Raw genomic sequence first — 22,053 nt, forward strand, 5'->3', positions numbered from 1 at the left:
GAACGATGTTGGCCGTGGGTTTGTCATGTATCGGCTTTATTACGTTGAGGCAAGTTCCCTCTATGCCTACTTTCTGGAGGGTTTTTATCATAAATGGGTATTCAGTTTTGTTGAAAGCTTTTTCTGCATCTATTGAGATGATCATATGATTTTTATTCTTCAATTTGTTAATATGGTGTATCACATTGATTGATTTGCATATATTCAAGAATCCTTGCATTCCTGGGATAGACCCCACTTGATCATGGTGTATGATCCTTACAGTGTGCTGTTGGATTCTGTTTGCTAGTATTTTGTTGAGGATTTTAACATCTATGTTCATCAGTGATAGTGGCCTGTAGTTTTCTTTTTTGTGACATCTTTGTCTGGTTTTGGTATCAGGGTGATGGTGACTTCGTAGAATGAGTTTGGGAGTGTTCCTCCCTCTGCTATATTTTGGAAGAGTTTGAGAAGGATAGGTGTTAGCTCTTCTCTAAATGTTTGATAGAATTCACCTGTGAAGCCATCTGGTCCAGGGCTTTTGTTTGTTGGAAGATTTTTAATCACAGTCTCAATTTCAGTGTTTGTGATTGGTCTGTTTATATTTTCTATTTCTTCCTGGTTCAGTCTCAGAAGGTTGTACTTTTCTAAGAATTTGTCCATTTCTTCCAGGTTGTCCATTTTATTGTCATAGAGTTGCTTGTAGTAATCTCTCATGACCCTTTGTATTTCTGCAGTGTCACTTGTTACTTCTCCTTTTTCATTTCTAATTCTGTTGATTTGAGTCTTCTTCCTTTTTTTCTTGATGAGTCTGGCTAATGGTATAGCAATTTTGTTTATCTTCTCGAAGAACCAGCTTTCAGTTTTATTGATCTTTGCTATTGTTTCCTTTATTTCTTTTTCATTGATTTCTGATCTGATCTTTTTCTTTCCTTCTGCTAACTTTGGGGTTTTTTTGTTGTTCTTTCTCTGATTGCTTTAGGTGTAAGGTTAGGTTGTTTATTTGAGATGTTTCTTGTTTCTTGAGGTAGGATTGTATTGCTACAAACTTCCCTCTTACAACGGCTTTTGTTCCATCCCGTAAGTTTTTTTTTTTTTTTTTTTTTTTTTTTGTGGTACGCGGGCCTCTCACTGTTGTGGCCTCTCCCGTTGCGGAGCACAGGCTCCGGATGCGCAGGCTCAGCAGCCATGGCTCACGGGCCCAGCCGCTCCGCGGCATATGGGATCCTCCCAGACCGGGGCACGAACCCGTATCCCCTGCATCGGCAGGCGGACTCTCAACCACTGCGCCACCAGGGAGGCCCCATCCCGTAAGTTTTGGGTCATTGTGTTTTCATTGTCATTTGTTTCTAGGTATTTTTTGTTTTCCTCTTTGATTTCTTCAGTGATCTCTTGGTTATTTAATAGTGTATTGTTTAGCGTCCATGTGTTTGTATTTTTCACAGATGTTTTCCTGTGATTGTTATCTAGTCTCATAGCGTTGTGGTCAGAAAAGATACTTGATACGATTTCAATTTTCTTAAATTTACCAAGGGTTGAATTGTGATGCAAGATATGATCTAACCTGGAGAATGTTCCATGAGCACTTGAGAAGAAAGTGTATTTTGTTGTTTTTGGATGGAATGTCCTATAAATATCAATTAAGTCCATCTTGTTTTAAAGCTTGTGTTTCCTTATTTATTTTCATTTTGGATGATCTGTCCATTGGTGAAAGTGGGGTATTTAAGTCCCCAGCTATGATTGTGTTACTGGTGATTTCCCCTTTTATGGCTGTTAGCATTTGTCTTATGTATTGAGGTGCTCCTATGTTGAGTGCATAAATATTTACAATTGTTATATTTTCTTTTTGGATTGATCCCTTGATCATTATGTAGTGTCCTTGTTTGTCTCTTGTAATAGTCTTTATTTTAAAGTCTGTTTTGTCTGATATGAGAATTGCTACTCCAGCTTTCTTTTGATTTCCATTTGCATGGAATATCTTCTTTTATCCCCTCACTTTCAGTCTGTATGTGTCCCTAGGTCTGAAGTGGGTCTCTTGTAGACAGCATATATACAGGTCTTGTTTTTGTATCCATTCAGCCAGTCTGTGTCTTTTGGTTGGAGCATTTAATCCATTTACATTTAAGGTAGTTATAGACATGTATGTTCCTATTCCCATTTTCTTAATTGTTTTGGGTTTGTTGTTGTAGTTCTTTTCCTTCTCTTGTGTTTCCTGTGTAGAGAAGTTCCTTTAGCTTTTATTTTAAAGCTGGTTTGGTGGTGCTGAATTCTCTTACCTTTTGCTTATCTGTAAAGGTTGTCTAATCTGAATGAGATCCTTGCTGGGTAGTAGAGTAATCTTGGTTGTAGGTTTTTTCCCTTTCTTCACTTTGAATATGTCCACCACTCGCTTCTGGCTTTCAGAGTTTCTGTGGAAATATCAGCTGTTAACCTTATGGGGATTCCCTTGTATGTTATTTGTTTTTCCCTTGCTGTTTTTAATATTTTTTCTTTGTATTTAATTTTTGATAGTTTGATTAATATGTGTCTTGGTGTGTTTCTCCTTGGATTTATCCTGTATGGGACTCTCTGCGCTTTCTGGAGTTGATTGACCATTTCCTTTCCCATATTAGGGAATTTTTCAACTATAAACTCTTCATATATGTTCTCAGTCCTTTTCTTTTTCTCTTCCTCTTCTGGGACTCCTATAATTCGAATGTTGGTGCGTTTAATGTTGTCTCAGAGGTCTCTGAGACTGTCCTCAATTCTTTTCATTCTTTTTTCTTTATTCTGCTCTGTGGTAGTTGTTTCCACTATTTTATCTTCCAGGTCACTTATCCGTTCTTCTGCCTCAGTTATTCTGCTATTGATTCTTTCTAGAGAATTTTTTTTTTTTTTTTTTTCCGGTACGCGGGCCTCTCACTGTTGTGGCCTCTCCCGTTGCGGAGCACAGGCTCCGGATGCGCAGGCTCCGGATGCGCAGGCTCAGCGGCCATGGCTCACGGGCCCAGCCGCTCCGCGGCATATGGGATCCTCCCGGACCGGGGCACGAACCCGTATCCCCTGCATTGGCAGGCGGACTCTCAACCACTGCGCCACCAGGGAGGCCCTCTAGAGAATTTTTAATTTCACTTATTTTATTGTTCATCACTGTTTGTTTGCTCTTTAGTTCTTCTAGCTTCTTGTTAAACATTTCTTGTAGTTTATCCATTCTGTTTCCAAGATTTTGGATCATCTTTACTATCATTACTCTGAATTCTTTTTCAGGTAGATTGCCTATATCCTCTTCATTCGTTTGGTCTGGTGTGTTTTTACCTTGCTCCTTCATCTGCTGTATGTTTCTCTGTCTTCTCATTATGCTTAACTTACTGTGGGGTATCCTTTTTTCAGGCCGCAGGTTCGTAGTTCCCATTGTTTTTAGTGGCTGCCCCCAGTGGCTAAGGTTGGTTCAGTGGGTTATGTAGGCTTCCTGGTGGAGGAGACTAGTGCCTGTGTTCTGGTGGATGAGGCTGGATCTTTTCTTTCTGGTGGGCAGGACCGTGTCCGGTGGTGTGTTTTGGGGTCTCTGTTACCTTATTATGATTTTAGTCAGTCTCTCTGCTAATGGGTGGTGTTGTGTTCCTGTCTTGCTAGTTGTTTGACATAGGGTGTCCAGCACTGTAGCTTGCTCATCGTTGAGTGGAGCTGGGTCTTAGCATTGAGATGGAGATCTCTGGGAGAGCTTTTGCCAGTTGATATTACATGGAGCCAGGAGGTGTCTGATGGAACAGTGTCCTGATGTTGGCTCTCTCACCTCAGAGGCACAGCCCTGACACCTGGTCAGAGCACGAAGACCCTGTCAGCCACACAGCTCAGAAGACAAGGGAGAAAAAAAGAGAGAAAGAAAAAAAATAAAGTTATTAAAATAAAAAATAATTAAAAATAAGAAAAAAATTAAAAAGTAATTTAAAAAAAGAAAGAAGAGAGCAATCAAACCAAAAAACAAATCCACCACTTATAACAAGCGATAAAAAAATATGCAAAAAAAGGGACAGACAGAACCCAGGACAAATGGTAGAAGCCAAGCTATACAGACAAAATCACACAAAGTCCACCACCTCAATTTTGGGATGGTTCCTTGTTTATTCAAGTATTCCACAGATGCAGGGTACATCAATTTGTTTTTGGAGATTTAATCCGCTGCTCCTGAGGCTGCTGGGAGAAATTTCCCTTTCTCTTCTTTGTTGGCACAGCTCCCAGGCTTCAGCTTTGGATTTGGACCCGCCTCTGTGTGTAGGTCTGCTGAGGGCGTCTGTTCTTCTCTCAGACAGTTCGGGGTTAAAGGAGCAGCTGATTCGGGGGCTCTGGCTCACTCAGGCCGGGGGGAGGGAGGGGTACGGAATGCGGGGCGAGCCTGTGGCAGCAGAGGCCAGTGTGACGTTACAACAGCCTTAGGCGCGCGGTGAGTTCTCCTGGGGAAGTTGTCCCTGGATCACGGGACCGTGGCAGTGGCGGGCTGCACAGGCTCCCGGGAGGGGAGGTGTGGATAGTGACCTTTGCTTGCACACAGGCTTTTTGGTGGCTACAGCAGCAGCCTTAGCCTATCATGCCCGTCTCTGGTGTCCACGCTGTTGGCCGCAGCTCGTGCCCGTCTCTGGAGCTTGTTTAGGTGGTGCTCTGAATCCCGTCTCCTCGTGCACCCCGAAATAGTGGTCTCTTTTTTTTTTTTTCTAGTTTTACTGAGATTTAATTGACATACAGCAGGTGTACAACATAATGATTTGACTTATATACATCCTGAAAGGTCTCTTGCCTCTTAGGCAGGTCCAGAGTTTTTCCCAGACTCCCTCCAGGCTAGCTGTGGTGCACTAGCCCCCTTCAGACTGTGTTCACGCAGCCAACCCCAGTCCTCTCCCTGGGACTTGGCCTCAGAAGCCCAAGTCTCAGCTCCCAGCCCCCACCTGCCCCGGTGGGTGAGCAGACAACCTCTCAGGCTGGTGAGTGCTGGTCGGCACCGATCCTCTGTGCAGGAATCTCTCCGCTTTGCCCTCTGCACCCCTGTTGCTGTGCTCTCCTCCGTGCTCTGACGCTTCCCCTCCGCCACCCCCTGTCTCCACCAGTGAAGGGGTTCCCTAGTGTGTGGAAACTTTTCCTCTTCACAGCTCCCTCCCAGAGGTGCAGGTCCCATCCCTATTCTTTTGTCTCTGTTTTTTCTTTTTTCTTTTGTCCTACCCAGGTACGTGGGGAGTTTCTTCCCTTTTGGGGAGGTCTGAGGTCTTCTGCCAGTGTTCAGTAGGTGTTCTGTAGGAGTTGTTCCTCGTGTAGTTGTATTTCTGATGTATTATTTGTGGGGAGGAAGGTGATCTCTACGTCTCACTTCTCCTCCATCTGCCATTTAAGACTTCACTTTCTTCCTCCTCATCCCATGGCCTAAACTTTCTTCTCCAATCTAATTTCCCACAGCTTCCTGAATTATATCGAAGAACTGAGGCCCACATGAGGAGGGTTCTCCAGACTCTCTTTCTCTAACAATAACCATACTGCTACAGTCTGAATGAATTAAGGCTCTTTCCTAGACACAGCATTTCTCAGCGGCAACACACTTCAGGCTTGCCTGTACTCTACTTATAAGTGGCAATACACAACTAGAGAAAGCCAGTGCACAGCAACGAAGACCCAACACAACCAAAAATTCCTCATTGTGGTTATGATTTACGTTTCCCTAATGGTTAGTGATGTTGAGCACCTTTTTATGTACCTGTTGGTTTGTATGTCATCTTTGGAAAAACATATGTTCAAGTCCTCTGCCCATTTTACAGTCAGATTTTTGTTTTTTTGTTTTTTTGCTTTTGAGTTGTATGAGTTCTATATCTGTATATATTGGATATTAATCTCTTAGTATAGTTTGCAAATATTTTCTCCCATTCCTTAGGTTGCCTTTTCATTTTGTTGATTACTTCCTTTGCTGTGCAAAAACTTTTTACTTTGAGTTATTTCCCCTTGTTTATTTTTGCTTTTGTTGCTTATATTTTTGGTTTCATATCCAAAAAATCATTTCCAAGGCCAATGTCAAAGAATTTTTTCCTTTTTTTTTTTATCTAGAAGTTTTATGGTGTCAGGCCTTAAGTCTGTAATCCATTTTGAGGTAATTTTTGTGAGTGGCTGAGATAGGGATCCAGTTTTATTCCTTTGCATATGAATATCCAATTTTCCCAACACCATTTATTGAAGAGATTATCCTTTACCCATTGTGTATTCTTGGCTCCTTTGTCAAATTTTAGTTGACCATATATGCATGAGTTTATTTGTGGGGTTTCTATTCTGTTTCATTGATCCATGTGTCTTTTTTATGCCAATACCATTCTGTTTTAATTACAGTAGCTGTATAACATAGTTTGAAATCAGGAAGTGTGATGCCTCCACCTTCTTTCTTTTTTTCTCAAGGTTGCTTTGGCTATTTGGGGTCTTTTGTTGTTCCATATGAATTTTAGTATTGTATTTCTCTGAAAAATGCCTTTGGAATTTTGATAGGGATTGCATTGAATCTATAGGTTGCTTTGGGTAGAATGGAGTTTTTACTGTTAATTCTTCCCATCCATGAAGTTGGAATATCTTTCCATTTATTTGTGTCTTCTTCATTTTCTTTCATCAGTATTTTATAGTTTTTAGTGCACAGATCTTTCACCTCCTTGGTTCAATTTATTCCTAAGTATTTTTATTGTTTTTGATGCAGTTGTAAATGGGATTTCTTTTATAATTTTTCTTTCAGATAATTCATTGTTAGTATATAAAACACAGTTGATTTTTATATATTGATTTGTATCCTATAACCAGTAATATTAGTTCTAACAGTTTTTTGGTGCAGTCTTTAGAGTTTTCTATATATAATGGCTCATCATCTGTAAACAGAGATAATTTTACATATTGTTTTCTGATTTGGGTACCTTTTTTTTTTTTTTTTTTTTTTTTTTTTTTTTTTTTTTTTTTGTGGTATGCGGGCCTCTCACTGTTGTGGCCTCTCCCGTTGCGGAGCACAGGCTCCGGATGCGCAGGCTCAGCAGCCATGGCTCACGGGCCCAGCCGCTCCGCGGCATATGGGATCCTCCCAGACCGGGGCACGAACCCGTATCCCCTGCATCGGCAGGCGGACTCTCAACCACTGCGCCACCAGGGAGGCCCCTGGGTACCTTTTATTTCTTTTTATTGCCTAGTTTCTCTGGCTAGGACTTCCTATGTTATGTTGAATACAAGTGGTGAGAGTGGGCACTGGTATCTTGTTCCTGGCCTCAGAGGAAAAGCTTTCAGCTTTTCACTGTTCAGTATTATGTTTCTGGGCTTGTCATGTATGGCCTTTATTATGTTGAGGTACATTCCCACTATACCGAGTTTGTTGAGAATTTTTATCATGAACGGATATTGAATTTTGTCAGATCTTGTTTTTGCATCTGTTGATATTATCATGTTTTTTATTCTTCATTTTGTTAATGTGGTATGTCACATTGACTGTTTTGTGTATGTTGAAACATCCTTACATCCCAGCGATAAATCTCACTTGATACTGGTGTATGAAGTTTTGATGTGCTGTTGAATTTGATTTGCTAGCATTACTATTCATCAGGGATATTGGCCTGTAATTTTCTTTTCTTCTAGTGTCTTATCTGGCTTCAGTATCAGGGTAATGCTGCCTCATAAAATAAATTTGGGAGTGTTCTATCCTCTTCAGTATTTGGAAAAATTTGAGAAGCATTGGCATTAATTCTTCTTTAACTGTTTGGTAGAATTGACCAGTGAAGCCATCTAGCTATCTGGTTCTGGGCTTTTCTTGGTTGTTAGTTTTTTTTTTTTTAATTGAAATATAGTTGATTTACAATATTGTGTTAATTTCAGGTGTACAGCAAAGTGATTCAGAAATACATATATATACATTTTTTATATCCTTTTCCATTACAGTTTATCACAGAATATTGAATATAGTTCCCTGTGCTGTACAGTAGGACCTTGTTGTTTATCCAGTCTATATACTACTTTGCATCTGAAAAAGCCAGTTATGTTATAAGGAGATGCCTCCTAAGTAGCTAGATCTTCAACTAAATTTAAACATTTTTCAAAACAAGTTGAGTGTAAAATACTCTCTACCAGCATTAAAGTGATGAAAAGGAGATAAATGAAAAATCTTATATCTGAATTACTTTGCTGTACACCTGAAATTAACACAATATTGTAAATCAACTATATTTCAGTTAAAAAATATATACATATATAAATATATATCTGAATTCAGATATATATATATATTTATCTTATTCATATATATATATATATATATTTCAGCTTATTTTCCATTATAGGTTATTACAAGATATTGAATATAGTTCCCTGTGCTATACAGTAAATCCTTGTTGCTTATCTAGGTCACAAGATATTTGATTATTGATTCAATATCTTGTTATTGGTCTGTTCAGATTTTCTATTTCTTCATTGATTCATTCTTCATAGATTGTATGTTTCTAGGAATTTATCCATTTCTTAAAGGTTGTCCAATTTGTTGACCTACAGTTGTTCTTAGTAGTCTCTTATGATCCTTTGTATTTCTGTCTTTAATTAATCCTTTGTCCGTTGTTTCATTTGCAAATATTTTTTTCCATTCTGAGCATTGTCTTTTCATCTTGTTTATGGTTTCCTTTGCTGTGCAAAAGCTTTTAAGTTTCATTAGGTCCCATTTGTTTTTTTTTGTTTTTATTTTCATTACTCTAGGAGGTGGGTCAAAAAAGATTTTGCTGTGGTTTATGTCAAAGAGTGTTTTTTCTGTGTTTTCCTTTAAGAGTTTTATAGTGTCTGGTCTTACATTTAGGTCTTTAATCCATTTGGAGTTTATTTTTGTGTATGGTGTTACGTAGTGCTATCACAAGTAATGAACCTGGAACTGTAATTAAAAATCTTCCAAGAAACAAAAGTCCAGGACCAGATGGCTTCACAGGCGAATTCTATCAAACATTTAGAGAAGAGCTAACACCAGACCTTCTCAAACTCTTCCAAAAAATTGCAGAGGGAGGAACACTCCCAAATTCATTCTACGAAGCCACCATCACCTTGATACCCAAACCAGAAAAAGATATCACAAAAAAAGAAAATTATAGACCAATATCATTGATGAACATAGATGTAAAAATCCTGAACAAAATACTAGCAAACAGAATCCAACAACATATTAAAAAGGTCATACACCATGATCAAGTGGGATTTATCCCAGGGATGCAAGGATTCTTCAGTATACACAAATCAATCAGTGTGATACACCATGTTAACAAATTAAGGAATAAAAACTATATGATCATCTCAATAGATGTAGGAAAAGCTTTTGACAAAATTCAACACCCATTTATGATAAAAACTCTCCAGAAAATGGGCATAGAGGGAACCTACCTCAACATAATAAAGGCCATAAATGACCAGCCCACAGCAAACATCATACTCAGTGGTGAAGAACTGAAAGCATTTCCACTAAGGTCAGGAACAAGACAAGGATGTCCACTCTCGCCACTCTTATTCAACATAGTTTTGGAAGTCCTAGCCATGGCAATCAGAGAAGAAAAAGAAATAAAAGGAATACAAATTGGAAAAGAAGAAGTAAAACTTATTGTTTGCAGATGACATGATACTGTACATAGAAGATCCTAAAGGTGCTACCAGAAAACTACTACAGCTAATCAATGAATTTGGAAGGTTGCAGAATACAAAATTAATGCACAGAAATCTCTTGCATTTCTATACACTAACAATGAAAGATCAGAAAGAGAAATTAAGGAAACACTCCCATTTACCATTACAACAAAAAGAATAAAATACCTAGGAATAAATCTACCTAAGGAGGTGAAAGGCTTGTACTCAGAAAATTATAAAATACTGATGAAAGAAATCAAAGATGACAAAAAGATAAATAAATATACCATGTTCTTTGATTGGAAGAATCAATATTGTGAAAATGACTATACTACCCAAAGCAATGTACAGATTCAGTGCAATCCCTATCAAACTACCAATGGCATTTTTCACAGAATTAGAACAAAAAATTTTACAATTCGTATGGAAACACAAAAGACCCCAAATAACCAAAGCAATCCTGAGAAAGAAAAAAAGGATCTGGAGGGATATTTCACCCCACTTTTTCCTGGCTTGTGAGATTTCTGTTGAGAAATCCTCTTGTAGACTTATGGGGGCTCCCTTGTGTGATGATTCACTTTCCTCTTGCAGCTTTCAAATTTCTCTCTCTGTCTTTGACTTTTGATAACTTAGTTATAATGTGTCTCAATGAGCCCTTTTTGGACTAAACCTGTTTAGGGACTTCAGGGCCTCAGGAATCTTGATGTCCATTTATTTCCCCAATTGGGGAAGTTTTCAGCCATTTTATCTTTGAGGAAACTTTTGATCCCCTTCTCTCTCTTCTCTTTTTGTGATTCCCATAATCCATATATTCATTCTTCTAAAAATTTTTTTAATTTATTTTTTAATTTATGGCTGCTCTAGGTCTTAGTCGCGGTATACAGGATATTCGTTGCGGCATGTGGGATTTTTAGTTGCAGCATGTGGGTTCTTAGTTGTGGCATGTGGACTTCTTAGTTGTGGCACGTGAAATCTTAATTGTTACATGCATGCAGGATCTAGTTCCCCAACCAGGGATTGAACCCAGGCCTCCTGCACTGTGAGTGTAGAGTCCTACCCACTCGACCACCAGGGAAGTCCCCATATACTGATTCTTTGAATGTTTTCCCATAAGTCCTTTTGGCTTTCCTCATTTGTTCTCATTTCTTTTTCTTTTTGCTCATCTGACTGGATAATTTCAAATTACTTGTCTTTGAGTTCACTGATTCTTTCTTCTGCTTGGTTGAAGTCTGCTGTTGAAGTTTTGTGTTAAATTTTTTAGTTCAGTCATTATATTCATCAGCTCTAGGATTTCTGTTTATTTTTTAAAGTGGTTTCCATATCTTTTGCACTCATTTTATTCATGTATTTTCAGTTATCTGTGTTTTCTTATAGTTCACAAAACTTCTTTAGGAGTATTATTTTGAATTCCTTGTTGTTCAGTTCATAGATCTCCATTTCTTCAGGGTCAGTTATTGGAGCTTTATTAATTTTTTTTTGGTGGTTTCAGGTTTAGTTGATTTCTTTGTGATCCTTCTGTCCTTGTGTTGGCATCTGTGCATTTGAGGAAGTGGTCTTCTTAGGTTCACTTTGTCAGGGAGAGACCTCCAGTCAGCCCAGTTTGGGATTCTGGATGGGTCAACTGGTAGTGTACACTAGCAGGCAGCATTTGCTTTCAGCATATTTAGTGAGGTGGGGCCACTGCCTATGCTTTGATGTTGGAGGGGCCTGCTGGCTTGGTTCCATAGTTGGATGAATCTACTGGTTAGGCTCCCTGGGTGGGTGGGGCTGCTGGCTTGGATCCATGGTCAAGTGGGGCCACTGTCCGGCCTCCATAATCACCTCTGGTTGGGCAGGGTCACACACTGGGTTCCCTGGCTGGGTGGTGTAGCTGTTTGGACTCTGTGATTGGGTGGGGTCGCAGTCTGGGTTCTTAATTACCACTGGTTGGGTGGGTCCCAAGGCTGTGCTCCCTGGCCAGATGCCGGTCTGTACTTCCCGTTGGGTCAGATTTTTTGAATTAGCCCTGATTTTGATATTCTCTTTGATTGTTTCTTCGAACCATTGAAAGCTAAGGGAATTACAATGTTTCATTATTTTGGCTAGCCTACCTCTTCCAGCTTCTCTCTTTTATCTGGACACCATGTGAGAATTCTTTCTTTGACTGTGGTTTGAGAAAATGTCTTCATAGATATGGTGGAAAAGAGTTCCAGATTAGAAATTAGGCAGTCCTGACTCTAATCTCCCATGGATTATTGGGTCAAATGGATGTGCATTTGTACTTTTGGTAGTCCTCATATTTGGTATGTTAATTTACACTCTCTCCAACAGTACAATCAGAATATCCATCACTTTATTACCTGGTCAGGACAGTATATCATCAAACTTTTGATCTTTGCAAATATGATAGGTTCAAAAAAGTTGTCCCAGTGTAGTTTTTTTTCATTTTTGGTCCATGTGTTATTCACAGGTGTGTTATTTAATTTCCAAATTTGGGGAACTTTTTTAGGTATGTTCGTTACTGATTTCCAGTTTAATGTGTGGTCTGAGAGCATACTTTATATAATGTCAGTTTAAAATGCTTCATTTCTACAAAGTTGATAAGATCCATATATCCTTTTTTCATATCTTCTGCTTGTCAGTATTGCTGTAAATCTCTGGTCTGGTCTAATTTCAGTTCCGGCGATAAGACTGGCTCCATTGTGTGTTTAAGCAGTCACGTCTTATTGAGGGAGTGTAGTAGTCTACTCACTGCCATAACATATTACCACAGCCTTGGGGGCTTAAACAACAGAAATTTATTTCTGGAGGCTGGATCAAGGTGCCGGTGGGTTTGGTTTCTCCTGAGGCCTCTCTCCTTGGCCTGCAGATGACCACCTTCTCTCTGTATACCTGGTGTCTCTTTCTCTTCTTATAAGGACACCAGTCCTATTGGACTAGGGCCCCACCCTGTGCTTTCATTTAATTACCTTCTCAAAGGTCCTGTTTCCAAATACAGTCACATTGGGAATTAGGACTTTGGTGTGTGAATGTTAGGAGGCCTCAATTCAGTTCTTAATAACAGGAGGGGCATGGGGAGTGGGTATATGCGTTGGAAATATTTGTCTTGTGCTAATCCTATGCAATGTAGTCAATGTATATGTTGATAAATGTATACAATGATTATTTGGAAATACTATCTGTATGTTTAATTTAATTATATAATTCTGAGTCAATAATATCTGCTTCCTTCTTAAAAATCTAAAATGAAATGAGACATTTTATGAGCAGTGGAATGAGCATCCAGCTGTTGTAGGGTGTAGTGTTCTGTTAGGTCTAATTGGTTGATAGTATTTTTAGTAGTTATCTATTGCTGTGTAACGAATCACTCCCAAACTGAGCAGCTTAAAATGACAAACATTTATTATTTTATACTTTTTGTATGCCAAGAATTCTGAAGAGGCTTAGGTGTGTGGTTATGGCATAGTGTCTCTCAAGAGGTTGTAGTCAAGATCTTGGCTGGGATTACAGTCTTCTGAAGGCTTCTTGGGATGGGAGGATCCACTTCTAAGATGGGTCACCCACATGGCTGTTAATAGGAGGGTCAGTTTCTCAAAATGTGGGCTTATCATAGGGCTGCTTATTAGACTTACTTTCATTTTTTGTGCAGGTGTGATGACAATGAATTTTCCTAATTTTTTTCTGAGAAGTTTTTATTTCTCCTCAGTTTTGAAAGTTATTTTGTGTTAAGAATTCTGGATTTGCAGATTTGTTTTCTTTTAGCACTTTAAATATGTCTCTCCGTTGTGTTCTGGATTGTGTGATTTCTGATGAAAAGTCTGCTATCTTTTGTATCTTGGTTGCTCTGTACATAATGGATCATTTTCTGGTTGCTTTGAAGATTTTCTTGTTGTCACTGGTTTCAACAATTTGAATATGATGTGACTTGGTATGGATTAAAAAAAAGTGTCTCATGCTTGGGATTTGATGAGTTCTTACATGTGTGGTTTTATGGTTTTCAACAAATTTGGAAAATTTTTGGCCATTCTTCACATGTTTGTTCTGTCTCACCTTCTCCCCTTTTTGGGATTCCAATATAATGCAATATTGCGTGTTATTATTCCACACCTCACAAAGACTCTGTTCTTTTTCTCAGTCTCCATGCTTTATTTTGTATAGTTTCTTACTGCTTTGTCAATAAATTACTGATCTTTTCTTTATTGTGTCTAATCTACTGTGTCCCATCAGGTATATATTTTTTGTTTCTAATGTTGTATTTTTCATCTGTAGAAGTTTGATATGGGTCTTATTTATTTATTATCATGGTGTAAGGTGTGAGGAGATTCTCCCCTGCCACCCCCAAACTGGCTGGTTATTCGTTTATCTCAGTACCATTTCTCTGAATGAGCCACGTTTCCTCATAGATTTGAAATCTGCCTTTGTCATAAATTAAATTCCACATATATTTGATTCTGTTTCTGGACCCACAGCAATTAATCTGTCCATTGATAACGTCTTTTCATGTACCATTACCACATTGTTTTCTTTCTGCCTTCAAGCATTCAATTTATAATTTATCTATTATCTTAAAAGTTAAATACATTGACGTCTTTAGTTTTGCTTTCAAATCTTCTGATCTTATATGCCTTCTCTAATTGAATTTAGAACTTTTAGTTTTCATAAATATTTTACTTTTACTTTTCTAGTACTTTAGGCCCCAATAAATAATATTAAACTTACATAGATGGAATTTAAAATGTTTCCTTTTGTTTCTTAACTATTCATGTAATCTAACAGTTTTAGACATGAGATGAATCTGTACCTTAATCAAGCCATACATATTAAAGATGTAGAAATGTATATCTAGAGAAATGGTGTAAGAACACATATAGGTGAATTTCTGTCCCAACTTCCACTTGGTTTACTTTATAGTTTATTTAATTGCATTTATCATTAATGTCTGCTCTCTAGAATGTACGCTCCCTAAAAGCTGGATAACAAGACTTTTTTTTTACACACTTTTTTCTTTTTAAAAAAAAAATTTATTTATTCATTCATTCATTCGTTCATTCTGTGCTGGGTCTTAGTTGTGGCATGTGGGATCTTAGTTGTGGCATGCGGACTTCTTAGTTGTGGCATGTCGGCTTCTTAGTTGCAGCATGTGGACGCTTAGTTGTAGCATGCATGTGGGATCTAGTTCCCTGACCAGGGATCAAACCTGGGCCCCCTGCATTGGGAGCGTGGAGTCTTACCCACTGGACCACCAGGGAAGTTCCAGCAACACTGTTTTGATTATTTTAACTTCAAAATAAGTTAATACCTGATAAAACTACTCTACTTTCATTGCACTATTTTACAGAATTTTCTTAGCTATTCTTAATTTTCTATTGGAACTTCAGAATCATCTTGTTTGTTCCTTACTGATGTTTTTTCTGAGGTCATATTAAATGCATAGTTTAGTTAGATACAATATATCTTTACGATATGCCTTTTGTGATCTTCAGGAGTCTTTTAACAATTTTATTGGTTAGGTGTGTCATTTAGTGTTTCTGATACTTCCCTATCTGTAAAATGAAGAGAAGACAATATTTCAGGGGCTTTTTTTAAAAATATAAATTTATTTATTTATTTGTTTTTATTTTTGGCTGTGTTGGGTCTTCGTTGCTGAGCATGGGCTTTCTCTAGTTGAGGCAAGCAGGGGCTACTCTTCATTGCGGTGCGCGGGCTTCTCATTGTCATGGCTTCTCGTTGCAGAGCATGAGTTCTAGAGTGCAGGCTCAGTAGTTGTGGTGCATGGGCTTAGTCTCTCCGCGGCATGTGGGGTCTTCCCAGGCCAGGGATTGAACCCACATCCCCTGCATTGGCAGGTGGATTCTTAACCACTGCGCCACCAGGGAAGCCGCTATTTCAGGGGCTTTTAATTTGGGACGCATGACTCTCCAGAGATCTCTATGAATTACCTTAAATTATATGCAAAATCATGTATTTATATGTAATTTGTGCTAAGTTGGGAATGTAATGTACATGCCACAGTCTAATTTTTAGGGGAGCTTATTTCAGATGCTTCTCTAATTTTTGAAATGTGTGGTTGAGTTATTTGAGTTGGCTTCTCCTTGCCTTTCTACCCCCAACCAAGTCTCAGTAATTTGGAAATGGATGACCAGAATGCTCTGGTTGTTTTTCTTTCCTTCCTTCTCTGTTCTTCTCATCCTATCCCTTTCCCTCCTGTCCTATTCTGCCCCCTCTCTTTTTCTCAGCATACAAGAACTCTGCTTTTAGTCATTTAAATTTGGTATCAGTGGAATCACAAGGAGGGTTTCTGGAATGCTGGTAATATTATGTGGCTTGGTCTGATTGATGCCTACATGGGTGTGTTCAGTTTGTGACACTTCATTGAGCTGCACACTTAGCTTTTGAGCACTTAGCTTTTGAGCAATCTTCTATCAGTTATATGTCAATGAAAAATTTTTTAAAAGTTGAGGTAAAATTAAATTTGGAGAGATTATTTTATCAACTGTTTCTATACTTCTATTCGACCATTTTATTTATTTCCATAACATCCTGTTTCTTTAAGAAATATTTAGCCTTCTTACTCATTCAAAACCATTGGATTCCTTGAAGAAAATATCTGTGACCTGTGAACTGCAAATGAAAACACATTACTTCCTGCCATTTTTCCTTTGGAACCATACCAGTTGTACAAAAAGCCCTTTTTCTGTTCGCTTGGGGAGAGATCTTTAGTACCTGATTATATGCAGTTGCATTTGTCATATCTCTTGACAATATGTTCTACCCACAGAGCTTTGCATGCCTAGCGTAGCTCCTTCATTTCATTTGGTCTGGAGCCCAAATATCACCTCTTCAGAAAGGCCTTCCCTGACAAACCGAATTTAAAGGCACCTAATGGCTGTGTTCTATAAATCATGCTGTGATGTTATTTTTGTAGAGTGTATTTTTCATATTTATATTTTTGTTTCTGTCTCCTCTGCCCTGCCCTCTTTCCCTCCCTGCTCCTCCAGTAGAAAGTTACCTCCATGAGAGCAAGGCCTCTCTATTCTTAAGGCCTAAGTGCCAGGCATATAGTGGTTCTTAAAAACATATTTGAAAATCTGGGATTATTAAATGGGTTTCTGTTTTTCCTTTAATTGGACGCACTTGAAATCATTTTTGGAGTTCTACTATTAGATTAAATCTTTGTTTCACCAAGCCTTTATTGAGCACTTGCTATGTAATATGTAAGATGCTTTAGTTCCCCACACTATTTTCTCAGCGTGAAATACAAAAACCAGTTTTGTTTGTCGATCTTATAGTATCTTCTAGTTACTCTTGTAAACTTAGTCCCTAGGTTGCTTAGACCATTCTTGCTGCTCCTTCAGCTTAGTTCCAGGTTGAATTGTCACTCCTTGAACCCACTGCACACTGTTCAAATGTTCTTCACTCTCTGTCCAGTAGCTCTTTTTGAATTAATTTCTTTCCTACACAGAAAGTGTCTAAGAGAGCTTTCTCTGCCCTCCTTTATCTAATCTTTTCTCTCTTCCTGCTTTTTCATTGTATACTTTAGTCTTTGTGCCCCAGTATGTTTTCCCTTTCTTCTCTTCTGGCTTTCCTTTTATCCTTTTTCTTTCCTTCATATTCATGCTTGTAAGCACTTCAGTTAAATTATCTTAGATCACCACAGGTTTCACAGGGCTGATTCTTTTTTTTTTTTTTAATCTTTAAAGGTTTTTAAAATAGAGTATGATTTTTTAAATTTCTTTGATTTTACTTAGATTTTGTGTACCCCATCTGAAAAAAGTTCTTAAGTTTCTATTTTCCTTTAAATAAAGATTTGGACTTTAAGGTGTAATACTTTCTAATTTTTTTCATTATATGATAAATATGAAAATGATATTTGGATGGGACACACAGACAACTGAGGAGGCTGCCCAGACCCTCCTGGTCTGTCAGCCTGAGGACTGATGAAATCCATGTCTCTACACTGTAATCTATTGACCTGATGTTTGGACGCTCTGTCTTAAGAGTAGATAGACTTCAGTAGTATGTGAACACTTGGTTTTATTTTTTTGGGGTTGTGATATTTTTCTTTTTTAAAAAATTTATTTATTTATTTATTTATTCATTCATTCATTCTGCACCAGGTCTTGGTTGTGGCACTCGGGATCTTCATTGCAGCATGCAGCCTTCTTAGTTGTGGCATGCAGACTCTTAGTTGAGGCATGCGGACTTTTTACTTGGAGCATGCGGACTTCTTAGTTGCAGCATGCATGCAGGATCTAGTTCCCTGACCAGGTATCGAACCTGGGCCCCCTGCATTGGAAATGCAGAGTCTTACCCACTGGACCACCTGTGTATATTCTAAGAAAGAGTTATAACTTTCATTAGATTCTCAAAGGTGTCTATGAGTCAAAAAAGGTTAAGAGTTAATGTTTAAACTGTGGAACTAAAGCCAAATGAATGGCATAACTTATTATTGTTTTTGGAGTAAATTTTTTTTGTTTTGATTACAGTTTTACATACATTTGCCATGTAAAATTCAAACATTGTAGGTAGAATTAATGTAGAAAGTAAAAGCATGCTATAACCCACTTTCAGTTAATTTCCACAAAATTTGGTGTACATTTCTCTAAATATTTTTCTCCTTACATATATTAATATTTTTTTCGATTCTTTCTCCAAAATTTTATTTATAAAAGAGATTATTTTATATGTGTGTGTGTGTGTGTGTGTGTGTGTGTATATATATATGCTACGTAATTCTTTTCTCACTTATTTTGGATATAGTTCTATTTCAGTACTTGTTGATCTCCCTCATTCTTTTTAATAAATGCAAAGTATTTTATTGATCTGCTCTCATTTGGTTGATCTTTATTCTGTTACTGAACACGTGAGTTGTTTCTAACTTTTTTGCATTGCAAACTGTGGTACAGTGAATGTATCTGTAGATATATCTTGCAAATTTAGGATTATTTCTGTATAATAAATTACTAGAAATAGAAATGCTAAGCTAGGGTTATGAACACATTAAGTTTTAGTAGATATTGTCAAAATGACACCCAAAACTGGATCTATTTACACTTCCATGTGTATGATAACAAATTTCTGAACATGCTTTCCAACAATGAATTAGTAAAGTGAATTTTCCCTAATCTGCAAGATGAAAAAACATGTTTGTGTTACCAAAAATTTCAACCATGCACAAAGGTAGAGACAGCAGAACATTCAACCTCCATATACCCATCATTGGACTCAATGTTTATCAAGATTTTTGCCACATTTGCCTCATTTGCCCTTTTTTCTCTTTTGCTAAAGTATTTTCAAACAAATCCCAAACATTGTGTGACACGCTTCAGTATTCATCTTTAAAAAATATGAATATTTCCTTTCTTTTAAAAAATTTTTAATTTTTTAGTATAGAAAATTTCAGACAGATATAAAAGCAATGAGTATAACCCAACTGATACGACATTTTATTAGGAAAAAACTCCTTTGGTGCTATTTATTTATTTATTTTCTTGGCTGTGTTGGGTCTTCATTGCTGCACACGGGTTTTCTCTAGTGTGGTGAGCAGGAGCTACTCTTTGTTGTGGAACGTGGGCTTCTCATTGTGGTGGTTTCTCTTGTTGCAGAGCATGGGCTCTAGGCTCGCAGGCTTCAGTAGTTGTGGCACATGGGCTCTAGAGCGCAGACTCAGTAGTTGTGGCACACAGGCTTAGTTAAGCTCCGTGACATGTAGGATCTTCCTGGACCAGGGCTCGAACCCATGTCCCCTGCATTGGCAGGCAGATTCTTAATCACTGCGCCACCAGGGAAGTCCTGTTTGGTGATGTTTTTTAAGGACCAATTAAAACTACATTCTTTTGATTTGGTGCCTTAAAAATCTGAAGGGAGTGGTACTTTTCTGGCCTTGATATTGCCCCACATTCTGCTTAATGAGTATAATATAAGAAAACCCCTTATCAGTCTCCCAGTTTCTACAATTAACAACCCAAGCTGGGCTTGGTATACTCCCAGTTACTTCCCTTCACCCAACCAGATTATTCTGAAGCAAGTCCCATACATTGTAGCATTTTATTCATAAATATTTATATAGATATTTAGTAAAGTCTTGTAAATATCTTTAAAGACAAGACTTTCCTATTCAATGATAACCACAATGTTGTTGTCATACCTACACAAGATAATTCCTTAATATTATCAAATATCCACGAACATTTTCTTACATAATCACAGAGCCATTATCTTACCTAATAAAATCATCTAACGAGGGCTTCCCTGGTGGCACAGTGGTTGCGAGTCCGCCTGCCGAGGCAGGGGACACGGGTTCGTGCCCCGGTCTGGGAAGATCCCACATGCCGCAGAGCGGCTAGGCCCGTGAGCCATGGCTGCTGAGCCTGCGCATCCGGAGCCTGTGCTCCACAACGGGAGAGGCCACAACAGTGAGAGGCCCGCATATCACAAAAAAAAAAAAAAAAAAAAAAAAAAAAAAATCATCTAACGAACTAGTACCCAGTTCTTAATTGGACTTCCCCTATTGTCTAAGATATGCCTGTTTCAAGTTGGTTTGTTAGAATCAGTAAACACATGGTTATTGGGTTTCTCAGGTCTCTTTAATAAGTGATCCTTCTACCTCCTTTTTCTCCCTGCCACTGACAGGTTGTAGAAACGGAGTCAGTTGTCCTGTATAATGGTCTACATTCATGATTTTGTCTATTTTTTTTTTTTGTGGTGTCATTTAACTTGTTCCTTTATCTCTTATGTTTCCTATAAATGGAAGTTAGCTCTAGAGACTTGGTGTCATTCAAGGTCAACTTGTTTGGTAAAAACTCTTTGTAAATGGTGCTCTGTACTTCACAAGCATCATAGCATCCGATTTTTTCTCACTTCTAGTGATACTGAGATTGATAAGGATGTAACAGTCTGATCTCTAAGTGGAAAATTTCCCCTCAAGCCTTCCTTTAATGGCTCCATTGCATGGGTCAGTTATTTTAGTAGGTATCACAAAATGGTGATTCTCTAATTATTCATTTTTTATTTTAATAAACTTCATTTCTTTGATTATTAGAGAACTTGAGCATCTTTTCATATGTTTCTTAGCCATTCACTTTTTTGGTGAATTGTTTATGACTTTGGCTGATTTTTCTATTGAATTATTTTCTTTTTTAATCCATTTTTCAAGAGTCAAAAATCATAGATATTAATCTTTCATCTGTTTTATCTATTGTAAATATATTTTGGTAACACAATAATTGTTTTCTGCATAGAAACTTTTGATTTATGTAGCTAATTTTTATCTTTCTTTCATGACTTTTGGTTTCAAATCTTACTTATTAGACCTCTGTTCTTTGAGCTAATATAGGGGAATAGTTTATTTTTTTCCTAGTAACTTTTTTCACATTTGATTTTTGATCTGTATGGAATATATAATAGTTTGTATATGGTGTAAGATAAGGATCACATTTATCTCCTGCATGGAATCAATTGTCCTATAGCAATTTATTGAAAGTCTTCTAACCCCCCCCACATTGATTAACATAGTCATTACATAGTCTATTTCTAGACTCCATTGTGGCCCATTGATGTTATCACATTACCACAGATTTTACTTTAATTTTTAAAAGTCTTTATTGGAGTATAGTTGATTTACAATGTTGTGTTAGTTTCTGCTGTACAGCAAAGTGAATCAGTTATACATATACATATATCTACTCTTTTTTAGATTATCTTCCCGTATAGGTCATTATAGAGAGATTACTACAGATCTTAAATTAGGTTAGCTTTATACTATGTTTTAAAGTCTAGGTCACTGTCATTAATTTTTTTTTTTGCGTTTTATTGTTTTGTTTTTTTTTTAACATATATTCTTCCATTTGAACTTTAGAATTAGTTTGTGATTAGTCCCATTGGGATTTAAATCTAATGTCATTAAGTTTGGTGGAAGTAACTTTTTTTAGAAAAATGAAAGTTTTTTCCATTTGGGAATGTAGTTTTTCTCTATTCAGATCTCTTACGTTTTTCAGCTAAAATAGTTTCTCCACCCATCATAATAAGTTTCTTTCTAGGTATGTTGTTTGTTTAGTGTGGTTATTTTGTGTTTGGTCGCAAACTATCTTATTTGTGACTATTTGGATTGTGAACATAGAATAGTTTATTTCATTTTTGCTCAAATATTCCAACCTTACTTTAAAATAAGTATAAATGAGATTAGAAGGAATGTGCATACTTAAGTGTATAAACTTTTCTAATAAACTTGAAGTATTGATATTACTTATCTATTCATTAATGCAATAATTTCGAAACAGTTTAGGAATAGAAAATGCAAATTCTTGGGAATGATCAATTTGTACTTAATGGTTTATAAAGGGTAAAAGTAATAAAGTAATACTTGCAAGTAATAAATTGTAGTTAAAAAATATAAACTCTGTAATGAGATTTTGTTTTTGTATTCTAATTGGAATCTAGCTAGAATGGTCTTTTATTAGGAAGAAATCTTCCTAAGTG

General features: G+C 37.4%; 1 protein-coding gene across 1 annotated transcript in view; it reads left to right on the top strand.

Moving 5' to 3' along the window:
• The window catches only part of UBR3 (ubiquitin protein ligase E3 component n-recognin 3), a gene marked incomplete at both ends in the record, with an annotated part of 236,220 nt that overhangs the window by 27,649 nt on the left and 186,518 nt on the right, over positions 1-22,053 (top strand).

The sequence above is a fragment of the Hyperoodon ampullatus genome (assembly GCF_949752795.1).
Source record: "Hyperoodon ampullatus genome assembly, chromosome: 8".
Taxonomy (NCBI): Eukaryota; Metazoa; Chordata; class Mammalia; order Artiodactyla; family Ziphiidae; genus Hyperoodon; species Hyperoodon ampullatus.